This window comes from Peromyscus maniculatus, chromosome 7 (genome assembly GCF_049852395.1).
Source record: "Peromyscus maniculatus bairdii isolate BWxNUB_F1_BW_parent chromosome 7, HU_Pman_BW_mat_3.1, whole genome shotgun sequence".
NCBI lineage: Eukaryota > Metazoa > Chordata > Mammalia > Rodentia > Cricetidae > Peromyscus > Peromyscus maniculatus.
This window is the reverse complement of record NC_134858.1, coordinates 14,581,168-14,591,979: the sequence shown is the minus strand read 5'-3', so window position 1 is coordinate 14,591,979 and position 10,812 is coordinate 14,581,168.

Here is a 10,812-nt window from a genome sequence, read left to right as displayed (position 1 = left end):
AATAAAATGATATATTCATTTAACCTAAGATGATTTCCGTTTTATGTCATTGTTATTTATAGTCATTGTTATGAATGATGGAATAGTTTGTTGAATTCTGTCATTTACATGTTCTCCTATAATCTCTCCAACTTAATTGTGCCCAAGTCAATAATCAATTTATTGTATATTACTTTTTTTTTTCTAGAAAGTAGCTAATACTGTGTAAAGGGCATAAGCCTTTTGAAGACTTCTAAGTTTTTAAAGTTTTATTGCCAATTGATTTCTAAAAAGTGGTACCAATTTTAATTTTAGCCACGAATATCTTATATAGTAGACCATAGATATTAATCATAAATAATAAGAAATGAATGAGGAGCTCTAAAAAGTTTTTATTTTGGCCAGTTCCAATGGTTCATATCATAGTGTCACAACATCTTTAATGGGATTGTTAGACAAATCTTTTAAGTAGTCTTAATATTTAATGTCAGTTGTTCTTCACTGATACAAATTTACATTCAGAAAACAATTGCTTATAATATATAAAATAAAAAAATATAAGATAAAAAATGAACATCTGGGAGAGTTCAGAGTGGACATGACCAGATTGAGTTAGGCCATGTAGGGAGAGGGGGAGGGGAAGGGAAACAGGAACTAGGTGCTGCATCCTGGAGGCCAAAGGTCCAAAAGGGGCAGGTAACAGTAATGTCTGGATTATATAGGGAATTGCCTCTGAAGAAGGTCAGCCCAGCCCCTAGGCTGAAGAGTTCAGGGGAAAGGTTGAGGTATGCCAGGTATCCCATGTAACTGGTAGGGACTGAGGGATGCTGGGAGAACCTGGAGGTCAGGTCTGCTTTGGTATTTTAAGTAGGAACCTCAGCCTTTTGTCCAGGGACGGAAACTTATTATTTTGCAGATCATTCTGTTATGCCCAGATCGTGACCCCCCAAAGAGACCACCGAAGACCTTGGATGTCCAGAATGCAACAGCAAGGTTTATTCTGCAGATACAAGTCTAGACAGGGACTCATTCCTACACCCAATACAGTGAGGCAGGGAGGAGTGCCTCTTTCTTGGGGAAGTTAGGTTTTATAGGCAAAACCCATAAAATTTCTTAGAGGGGAGGGGGTTAGTACGGGTCCATCCTTGATTGGTCAAGTTTTTCCTGGGCCTGGACTTTATCTTATCTGTTTGCCCTGTCAGGAGTTTTACAACTCATCTCCGGGGTCTGGTCTTGTTATCTCTGGAGAGGGGCATCTCGTGGTTAATTGGTTACCATCAGACATCCTGACTCTGTTCTTTTGTTCCTGGGGCTGGCGCCATCATTTCTGGGGACTTGAAACTGGCCTGGCCTAGATCACAGTCCCCAAAGCTGCCACTGAAGACTTTAGGTACAGAATGCAAAAGTAAGGTGTTTTCTAAGTTTACAAGTCTCCAGGGAGGCTCTTCCAAATCTCTCACTCACAGCAGGGAGGTGGGAAGGAGCCCTCCCCTTTCTTTGTGAGGCTAGTTCTTAAAGGCACAGACCATATAATTTATTTTAACCTGCCTCCCTTTTTAGTCTTTTGGTCGAATATCCTGACTATTTTCCAAAGTTCCTGTAGCAGATACAGCCACCTGGGGAAAAGGGGTCTAAGTTCTTATCTACACTTAGGAATCCTGGTTTAAGCTTCTCTTTGTCTGTAGGGGATAGAGTGGGGGGTTTTACTGAGGTATCACAATTCAGAATTGCTGAACATCTTTAAATATGTGACAATTTGGATTGGTACAAAACCTCAAGCTTGTCAAGTTTTGTAAAGTTGGGTTTGTTTGTTTGTTTGTTTGTTTGTTTGTTTTTCACTTTTCATCACAGGATCTCATTTGTTCACACTGGGCTCAGTCTTAGTGTATAGCATAGAGTGACCTTGAGCTCCTGACCTTCTGCCTCTACCTTCCAGTTGCTGGGATTGTAGATGTTACCATTTACTCCCTTACTCAGCTCCCTATGCTGCTGGAGATTGAATCTAGGGCTCAGTGTAAACGAGGCCAACACCTACCAACTGAACTAACGAGTTTTTAAATGGGTGACACAAATTAGACTTTTTTTTCTTTCTGTTCCTTTTTGGGGAAGGGGTCCTTAGGGAAGGGGAGCTCAGATCTGGGAGGACTGGGAATTGAGTGTGCTTGGGTTCATGATGTGAAGTTCCCAAAGAATCAATAAAAATATTATGAAAAAAATAAAGATTATAGGATAGGTGTGGGCACATGACTGTGATTCCATCAGGCAAGAGGCTAAGACTGGAGGATTGTGAGTTTAAGATGAGGATGAAATACATAGTATTGTTAGGGTCTGAGAATCTCTGAAGAAAGACCCCATACTCAAATAGTATGCAAACACAAAGAGCCTTTATTCTGGAGAAACAGCCAGCATGCAGGGGCTGATCATCCACACAAAATGGAGATGTTGACCCAGGACAAAGGCACACAGGCCCTTTTAAAGAGAACTTGGGGAATTCTAAGTGTGGTGAGCTAATCTCTGTTCTTATTGGGCAGTCAAGGAGCAGTTACACAGGGTGCGTGTTGCTTGGACAGAGCTAGTAACAGTTTCACCCACTGTGGGCTTTTTAGTCATATATGGTCAATAACAGCCGTATCTTGTAACTTTGGGTCTCCCAGCGTTATAAAACCATGTTTGAAACTGTTTAGCTGATTGGCTAAACTTGGCTGGGGGACTTCACAGACTCAGGCTTAGGTCATTATCTACAATGGAGTTGCTCCGTGTCTAAGATGGGTTACATTCTGACCCCTTCAGTGTAACTTCCCAAATAAATAAACAATAGATATTACAAACAAGAGTACATGGAAATTCATTTTTATAAAGCATGGGAGTAACTAAAATCTAAACAATAAGAATGTCTAGAAGTAACATACAAAAAATTGTATTTTTTCCTTTGTGGCTTGTGCTCATAGACACTCACAGATGCATGTGTACATGGATATTTGAAGAGTACAGTTTTTCTTAGTGTTATCCATATTTGAATTTTCTCTGTGTTTAGCAATTCTGATGGAAACAAATTAGTAAATTATCATATCAGAATTGTTGTGAAAATATTTCTTCTTCTTTTCCTTTTTTTTTTTTTTTTTTTGGTTTTCCGAGACAGGGTTTCTCTGTGTAGCTTTGTGCCTTTCCTGGAACTCACTCTGTAGTCCAGGCTGGCCTCGAAGTCACAGAGATCCACCTGGCTCTGCCTCCTGAGTGCTGGGTTTAAAGGCGTGTGCCACCACTGCCTGGCTGAAAATATTTCTTTATAGTATTTGATGACTGGGTATGATGTTGTACAACTGTAATCCCAGCACTCAGGATACTGAAGCAGGAGGATTAAGTATTCAAGGCCTGCTGGGCTACATAATGAGATGCTGTCTTCAACAAACAAACAAAAAAACCAAAACCAAGAAGCCCCTCATTTGTGTTTTTACTTGTTTTTTTTTTTTTTAATTGAATATAGTGTTATTATTAGTTTTGGTAGCTTCACAAAAAATGTAATTATACCTTGTCATATGTTGTCATTGCCTATGGATAGGCTCATAGATCCTAACAGGGAACTTATTACTCTTGTTTTGCTAAAAAGACATGTTGCCTGCCAAAGACACGGCTATGCCAGGCCCTCGACCCATTACAAAGACCCATCTTTGTTCCTCAGGACCCTTTCAGAAGATGTTCTGCTTAAGGGCACATCCCATACACCCCTTTTTTGATCCAAGGCCTATAGCAGTGGACACATTGTTTTAGACTTCAGGTCCCAACACAGGCTTGTGAAATGGTTTCAGATAGCCCCAACTTGATCTTTAGGAGTACATGAGCTGTTTCTCTGGAGTACATTTCTGTGCACTAAGGCCTGGCCACAATACGCTCTTGATAACCAATCAAGATGGCCACTGAAGGGAACTCTTGAATTTACCATCCTCCATGACCTTGAATATTTTTGCCAGTGCAGAGATAGGTCAGAACTGCCCTTTGTCTATGGTTTTTGGGTTCTGCATTCCTGCCCTCTCTTTTGTTAGCATTCTGGCCCGCCCCTTGGGGACCCGCCCTGTGTCCTGACATAAACCCCTTTTTAAGGAAAAACCCTTCCCTTCTTCCTCTTCCCCTTCCTCCTCTCTCCACCATGAGGTGTACCTGATGGTTATGATAAACGGCACTGGTGGCAGGGCACATCACAGCATGGAAAGGTCACGGTCACAACAGAACCCAGTGGTACTTTTAGAGCTTACTAGGAGGGAAAGATGGGGAAAGAAAGGGGAGAGGCAGGCCTGGTGGGGGAGGGAAATGGAGAGAGGGAGCAGAGCAGAGAGCAGAGAGAGAACACAGAGAGAGTGGGGGTCTGCGTCTGGCTTTTTAAGGCGGGGATTGTGTGACCATGAGGCAGATACGTAGTCTCCAACACCTGCTGATGATGTAAAATGCGAGACCCTGAGCTGTGCATGTACAGGATCCTAACAGTACACACCTCTGCTTTCCCTCCCTTTCACTTTCTTCCTCTCTCCCTCCTTTCCTTTCTTCCTCTCTTTATATTTTTCTATTATAATAAATTCTTCTCCACATGGACATGTACCTGGGTGTAAGTAACTTCCAGAAAGAATGGAACAGAGAAATGCCCTGGTTGTACAGAAGAGGCAAGGGTGAATGTGTGAGACACAAGAATGGATACATCCCTTTAAGGACATCTTGGAAAACTAGGTTCTGGTTGCTGAGCAGGTGCCTGCTTGAGTCTGGAGAGGTGGTACTAGTAGTGAATTGAGGGATGATGTGATCTTTAGGAGTACATGAGCCATCACGTTTGCTGTTTCTCTGGGGTACATTAATCCCAGCTGGCATCCTCAGTTGGTGGTTGGTACCCTTGGAGCTGGTACAGGGACTGGCATATCTGGAGGACCCTCTATGGGTTGGCCTTGGCCCAGGCAAGAGGAGTGAGACTGCACAATATGCTCAAAATGTGTGTGGTCCAAATGGGCTCTGAAGACTGTTAGTTTTTATTGGACCAGATTTCTTGATAGTAGTAGAACTTTTCCCAGGGGTCTGCAAGTATCTGTCAGATAGCTGGAACAGATTTACCTCCTGGTGACACAGCAAAAGACTATGGCTTTGAGTTAAGAGGTATGAACACTTCCTGGCTTCAGCCCAGTGAAGCATGTCTTTAAATCTATGACCAGAGGAAAATTACCGAATGGGAGTGGTTGAGAGAGTGGAGGAGGAGGGAGACTTCCCTAAACATCATCAGAGTGAACAGAAGTGAGACAGCTTTCCTATCTTCACATAAATAAACCTTAAAACTGTGTCTTTTTTTCTAATTCACCAGAAGATACTGAGAGCAGTATTACCCCTAAGAGAATGAGGGCAGCTTATTTACATGGAGAACTGAGAAGGCAGCTGAAGCAAAGCCTGGTTGTCAGATGGCATCAGAGATCTGAGAAAGATGCATTTTACCTGAGTTAGCAATTGGAAGTGACAGAGACTTACCTGCTGGCCACCTAGACAGCCACCCCAGGGTCCTCCATGGTCATTGAGGGCAACAACATTAGTCTTCAGCTGCCAGGCCTAGGCTTGACAGGCCTCAGAAGATCCGACAGTTGTGGGGTAGGAACTTGTGGGAAGGACCAGCCTACTTTGTCAAGGCAAAAGAGAGGCAATGGGTTCCCAGAGTCCTGTTGTCCACGGTCTGAAGAAGGCCCTGGCAGCAGTCAAGGTTCTTTTGTGCCCATCTCAGTGGCTGCTGCTGCCATTCTGAAGCACGTTCTGGGTGGAGGTTCTTCTGTGCCCATCCATCTTCTTTGGAGGAAATAAAAGTGCTGCCAGAAGCCATCATGTCTCTCTATCATGAAAAGCTTTCTAATTAAACATTTAAATGCCATATTCTGCAGATCTCTGAACATTTGAGGACTGTCTGTCTATTAGGTATGAATGGCTGACTATCAACTAGTATTCCCTAAGTTTCCAATGTCTTAGCAACTTGCATAAGGCTAGGGCTTACTGTCCCCTGAGAAAGCAAAGAAGAGTGACAGAGAAAGATCCCAGGGCTGAATGGGAACAGGAGAAAAGAGGTGAGTTAAGGAATGGCCCAACTCTGAGAAAAAGACCCTCTGAGAAAATAGAAAGGACCCTCTGAAAAAAAAAAGACCCTCTCAGGGGACCAGAAACTCCATCCTGAATGATTTATATTTATTATTTCTTCAGCTCAAATAATACCTCTTTTGTTCTGCATAAAGAAGGTCAAGGGTCTTATCCTATTGTAGAATTATTTTAGTTAATAAATCTATCAATTGACAATATTGAGTGCAGTTTCCTGGTATATCAAGGCTCATTAGGTAACCAATTTGTCCCCTATGAAAGGGGGTCTACCTTTAACTTAGCCTTTGGCCTGTTCTGGGAGTGGGGAGCACAGGATGATGTATTCTCTTCTGTAACTGCTTCAGGCTGAAGTGGTGTGCAGGTGTACAGAGCCAAGGAGGCCGAGAGGCCAGTCAAAGGTAATGAGGGAACCCAGGCAATGGGGAAGTGTGTGGTCATATGACCTGGCTGTAGAGACAGGGAACAATTATGTTTGGTTGTACTTGTCTACATCATATCAGCCGTCAGCAAGTCTAGAGCTCTTGGTCCTTTGGAGCAGAGTCTAGTCAGCAACTGATGCTTGGATGTGTCTGCCAGCCAAGTAGAAACCTGCTGAAGCAGAGACTGGAGAGAAAAGTTAAAGTTTATGAACTTATTTAGAATGTTTAGGTCCATGGTCTTAGTAATTGGGAAAGGGAAACCATGAGAGAGAAAAATACCATCCTTGGGAATAGACAGGTTAAAAAAAACTCTTTCTCAGTTCTCTATGTAAAACTCACAGGCCTCCTTCTCTTAGGGCTAATACTGCTCTCAGTATTTTCTGGTGAATTAGATAAAAAGACAGTTTTAAGGTTTATTTATGTGAAGATAGGAAAACTGTCTCACTTCTGTTCACTCTGATGATGTTTAGGGAAGGGTCCCTCCTCCTCCACTCACTCAACCACTTCCTTTTAGTAAATTTCCTCTGGTTATAGATTTAAAGATATGTTTATTGGGCTAAAGCCAGAGAATTTTCATACCTTTTAACCCCAAAGCCATGACACCAAGATGTAAATCCATTCCAGCTGTCTGGCAGATACCTACAGGCTCCTGGGAAAAGTTCTGCTAATATCAAGAAATCTGGTCCAAGAGAAACTAACAGTCTCCAGAGCCCATTTGGACCACACCCATTTTCGAGCATATCCTGCCTGGCCCAAGGCCAACCCATAGGGGGCCCCCCAGATACGCCAGCTCCTGCACTAGCTCTGAGGATGCCAGCTGGGATGGAGGCACCCCCACTTCCAGAGAAACAATAGATATGGCTCATGTATGCCCAAAGAACACATCACTCCTCAATTCACTGGTGGTACCACCTTTCTAGGCTTAAGCAGGTACCTGCCCAACCACCAGAACCCAACTTTCCAATAAAGGGCGCATCTGCTCTCATGTCTCACTCATTTACCCTTACCTCTTCTGTACAACCAGGGCAGTTGTCACTTTTCTCATGGCTACCCCCCACCCCCCACCCCCCACCCCATGAGGCCAATGATAACAATCCTTTTTTTTTTTCTCCTAGCAACCTGCCCTCTCAGTTCCCTCAAGGAACAGACATATGCCTTAGATCTCCATGCCTGAAGCTTCCATGATGACAGCCAACTGAAATGCTCCTTCACTCATATATCCCACCCTTTGTGACCCTGAATCCCAACATCCCCCTCCCTACTTTGCCCCCAAATCAGCAGGAAGTAGTCTTGAGAATTTGGTGCCCTCATCCCCCCACCCCAACTCACCTTTTTATAATAATCAAAATGGAGAAATATTAGCATTCTGGCCCTCCTCTTGGGGACCTGCCCTGCATCCTGATGTAAATCCTTTTTAAAGGAAAACTCCTCCCTTTCTCTTCCTCTCTCTCTCTCTCTCTCTCTCTCTCTCTCTCTCTCTCTCTCTCTCTCCCCTCTCACCATAAGTAGCACACATCTCTCTCTCTTTCTCTCTCTCTCTCTCTTTTCTTCTTCCTTTCATTCTCTCTACCCTCCCCACAAATGAACTTGCCACATGGACATCAAGTCTACCAGGTAAGTAACTTTCTACCAGTCACTGTGCCTACATGGTGTGTTTCACCCACCACAGGGCACCTTGGCCCAAAACCTGCCAAGGTCTTCCCTTAGGCCATATCATTACACCCTCAGTAGCCAATGTCCCATGGCTCAGGACTTGTTGTCCAGGGTTGCAGCACCTCCAGATTCCTGCCTGTCTGGGAACTGGGACCCTGAATATTCTGCCCTGCCCTTGTTGCTGGAGGCACTGGCCCCTTCCCAACTCCCCCTGAAACCTGCCTACCCATCCCCCTCGTAGTCTGCAGCATGGTGCATTCAGTGGCCAACATTCCTCATTTTCCTTCCTCTATTCACCCGCCCTGCCTTCTTTCCCCTCTGGGACAAAGGTCTAGGACCAAATTTCTCCTCTTTGCCTGCCTTCTTCTCCTCCCCTCCCTCCTACTGCCTATCTCTATCCTTCAATGCCATGACCTACATCCTGGTCCCCTTCCACATACTGACCTAACTCCCCCACCCTCTCTGGTATCTTCTCACACCCAGTCTCAGCAGACTTCTGCTCCCCACTGCCCTCTCCAAGAGGTGGCTGGAATTTCAAGTCCATGCCCCCTTCTCCCTTCAGGACCTCTCATAGATAGAGAAGAAGTTGGGTTCCTTATCTCTCAGTCCTTCTATTTATATCAAGGAGTTTTGTTATCTTTCATAAGCCTATGAGCTGACCTGGCATTCGAATGACCTCTATGTCATCCAGGCATCCATTCTCACTCCTCAGGAGTGAGGTTGAGTTCAGTTAGTAGCAAGACAGAATGTAGACCAGACCCACCTAGTGGACAATACAGTCCCTGTGGGTAACATGGTTGTGCCAACTACAGAGCCCTACTGGGACTACCAGTGGGGTCAGAATGGCCACCAGAGGTGAGACCTCATGGTCCGATGCCTTCTCCAGGGTATGGAAATGGTCTTGGACGAAGTTGTTAATTTTGATAAGCTCTGAGAGATTATGAAGTGAGTTGACAAAAATTCAGCCATTTTTTAAAAAATCAATTACAAGAGTACATGGGTTCAGTATACCCATCTTGACCCAGCCTACCCATCGGGAACCATGGTCCTGGCAACCCATTTCATTTCTCAGTGAGCACCAGATATTAGAAAGAAATTAAAAAGGGCTGAAGAGGTTCCCCAAACCCCCATGTAGAAATTGGTGAAAATGGCTTTTAAAGTTTTTAATGCCCAAGAAGAGGCAACTGAGTCTTCCCAGCAGGCTTGGATGCAGCAGAAGGCTATACTCCAAGCTCACGCCTCTGCAGCTGCACAGAGGTTACTGGTGCCCCACAAGGGGGACAAGGGAAGTCAATCACAAGGCTCCATCCTGCTGGTGCTCAGCCCAAGTCAACTCCACCAGGAGCCTGCTTCAAATTTGTTCGTGGTACTGCTCTGACCCTCAGCTGCCAACAAGGCCATGTCCTATCTGCTGACAGCCTGGACAATAGAAATCAGAATGCCCCCGCTCAGGCTCATCCTCTATGCCACACCATGGAGGTCCAGCCTCACTGACATCGGCATTTTCCAGCTGATGGATACTCTTCCAGCCTTCAGACTCCTCAGCCTGGTGTGTGACTGATGTGGCCTAGACTTGGTTGTAGCCAGAAGTTCTCCTGTATTCCACCTGGCCCACGGTCAGGACAAATCTCTCTCATCTGCAGTCCTGCAGCTGCTTATAAAAATAATCATTCAGAGCCTTAATATTATTTATAACTGCTCAGCCATTAGCTCAGGCTCACTACTTACTAGCTCTTACACTTAAATTAACCCATAATTCTTACTTATTTTTAGCCACATGGCTTGGTACCTTTTCTCAGTTCTGCCTTGTCATTTTGCTTCCTCTGTGTCTGGTGGTGACTCCTGACTCAGCCTTCCTCTTCCCAGAATTCTCCTTGTCTGTTTGTCCCACCTATACTTCCTGCCTGGCCACTGGTCAATCAGCGTTTTATTAAACCAGTGTACAAAAGCATTATCCAACAGCACTTGATGACTCCCATTGCCTTCTCTGAGCCTAGGGTTCAGCTCCAGCTAGCAGGTAAGTCCACTGGCTTTCTATTGGACACAGGAGCTACCTAGTCTGTTTTAACCTTCTACTCGGTTCCCCCACACCCTGTCCTGATTCCCACCTTACCCCCTTAATCACATCACAGGTTCCTACCCCAGGCTCTCCTGTCCCTATCCTCCCATATCCAGTAGATCCCTGAGTATGGGATACCTCCACTCTGGTAGTGGCTACTCATCACCAGCCAGTCCTAATTCGCCTTAAGAAGCCCTTCTCCTTCCTTTCCAGACCACAGTTTCCTATTTCTGAAACCCATAGCCAAGGCCTTGAGGCCATTATCACCCACCTTTTATCTCAGGGACTTTTAATTCCTGCTGACTTGCCCTGCAACACCTCTATTCTTCCCATGCACAAGCCCTCTGGAGTTCATTGTTTAGTTCAAGATCTCTGCCTCATTAATGAGGCAGTTATTCCAACACACTCAGTGGTTAATAACCCATACAACTTCCTGTCTAACATTCCTCCTGACACCTCTCACTTTACTGTTATGGACTGGAAAGATTCCTTTTTCACTATTGCTTTACACCCTGACTCATATTTTCTCTCTGCCTTCACCTGGGAGGACCCTGACACTTGGTCCTCCAGACAGCTTACATGGACTGTTCTCCCTCA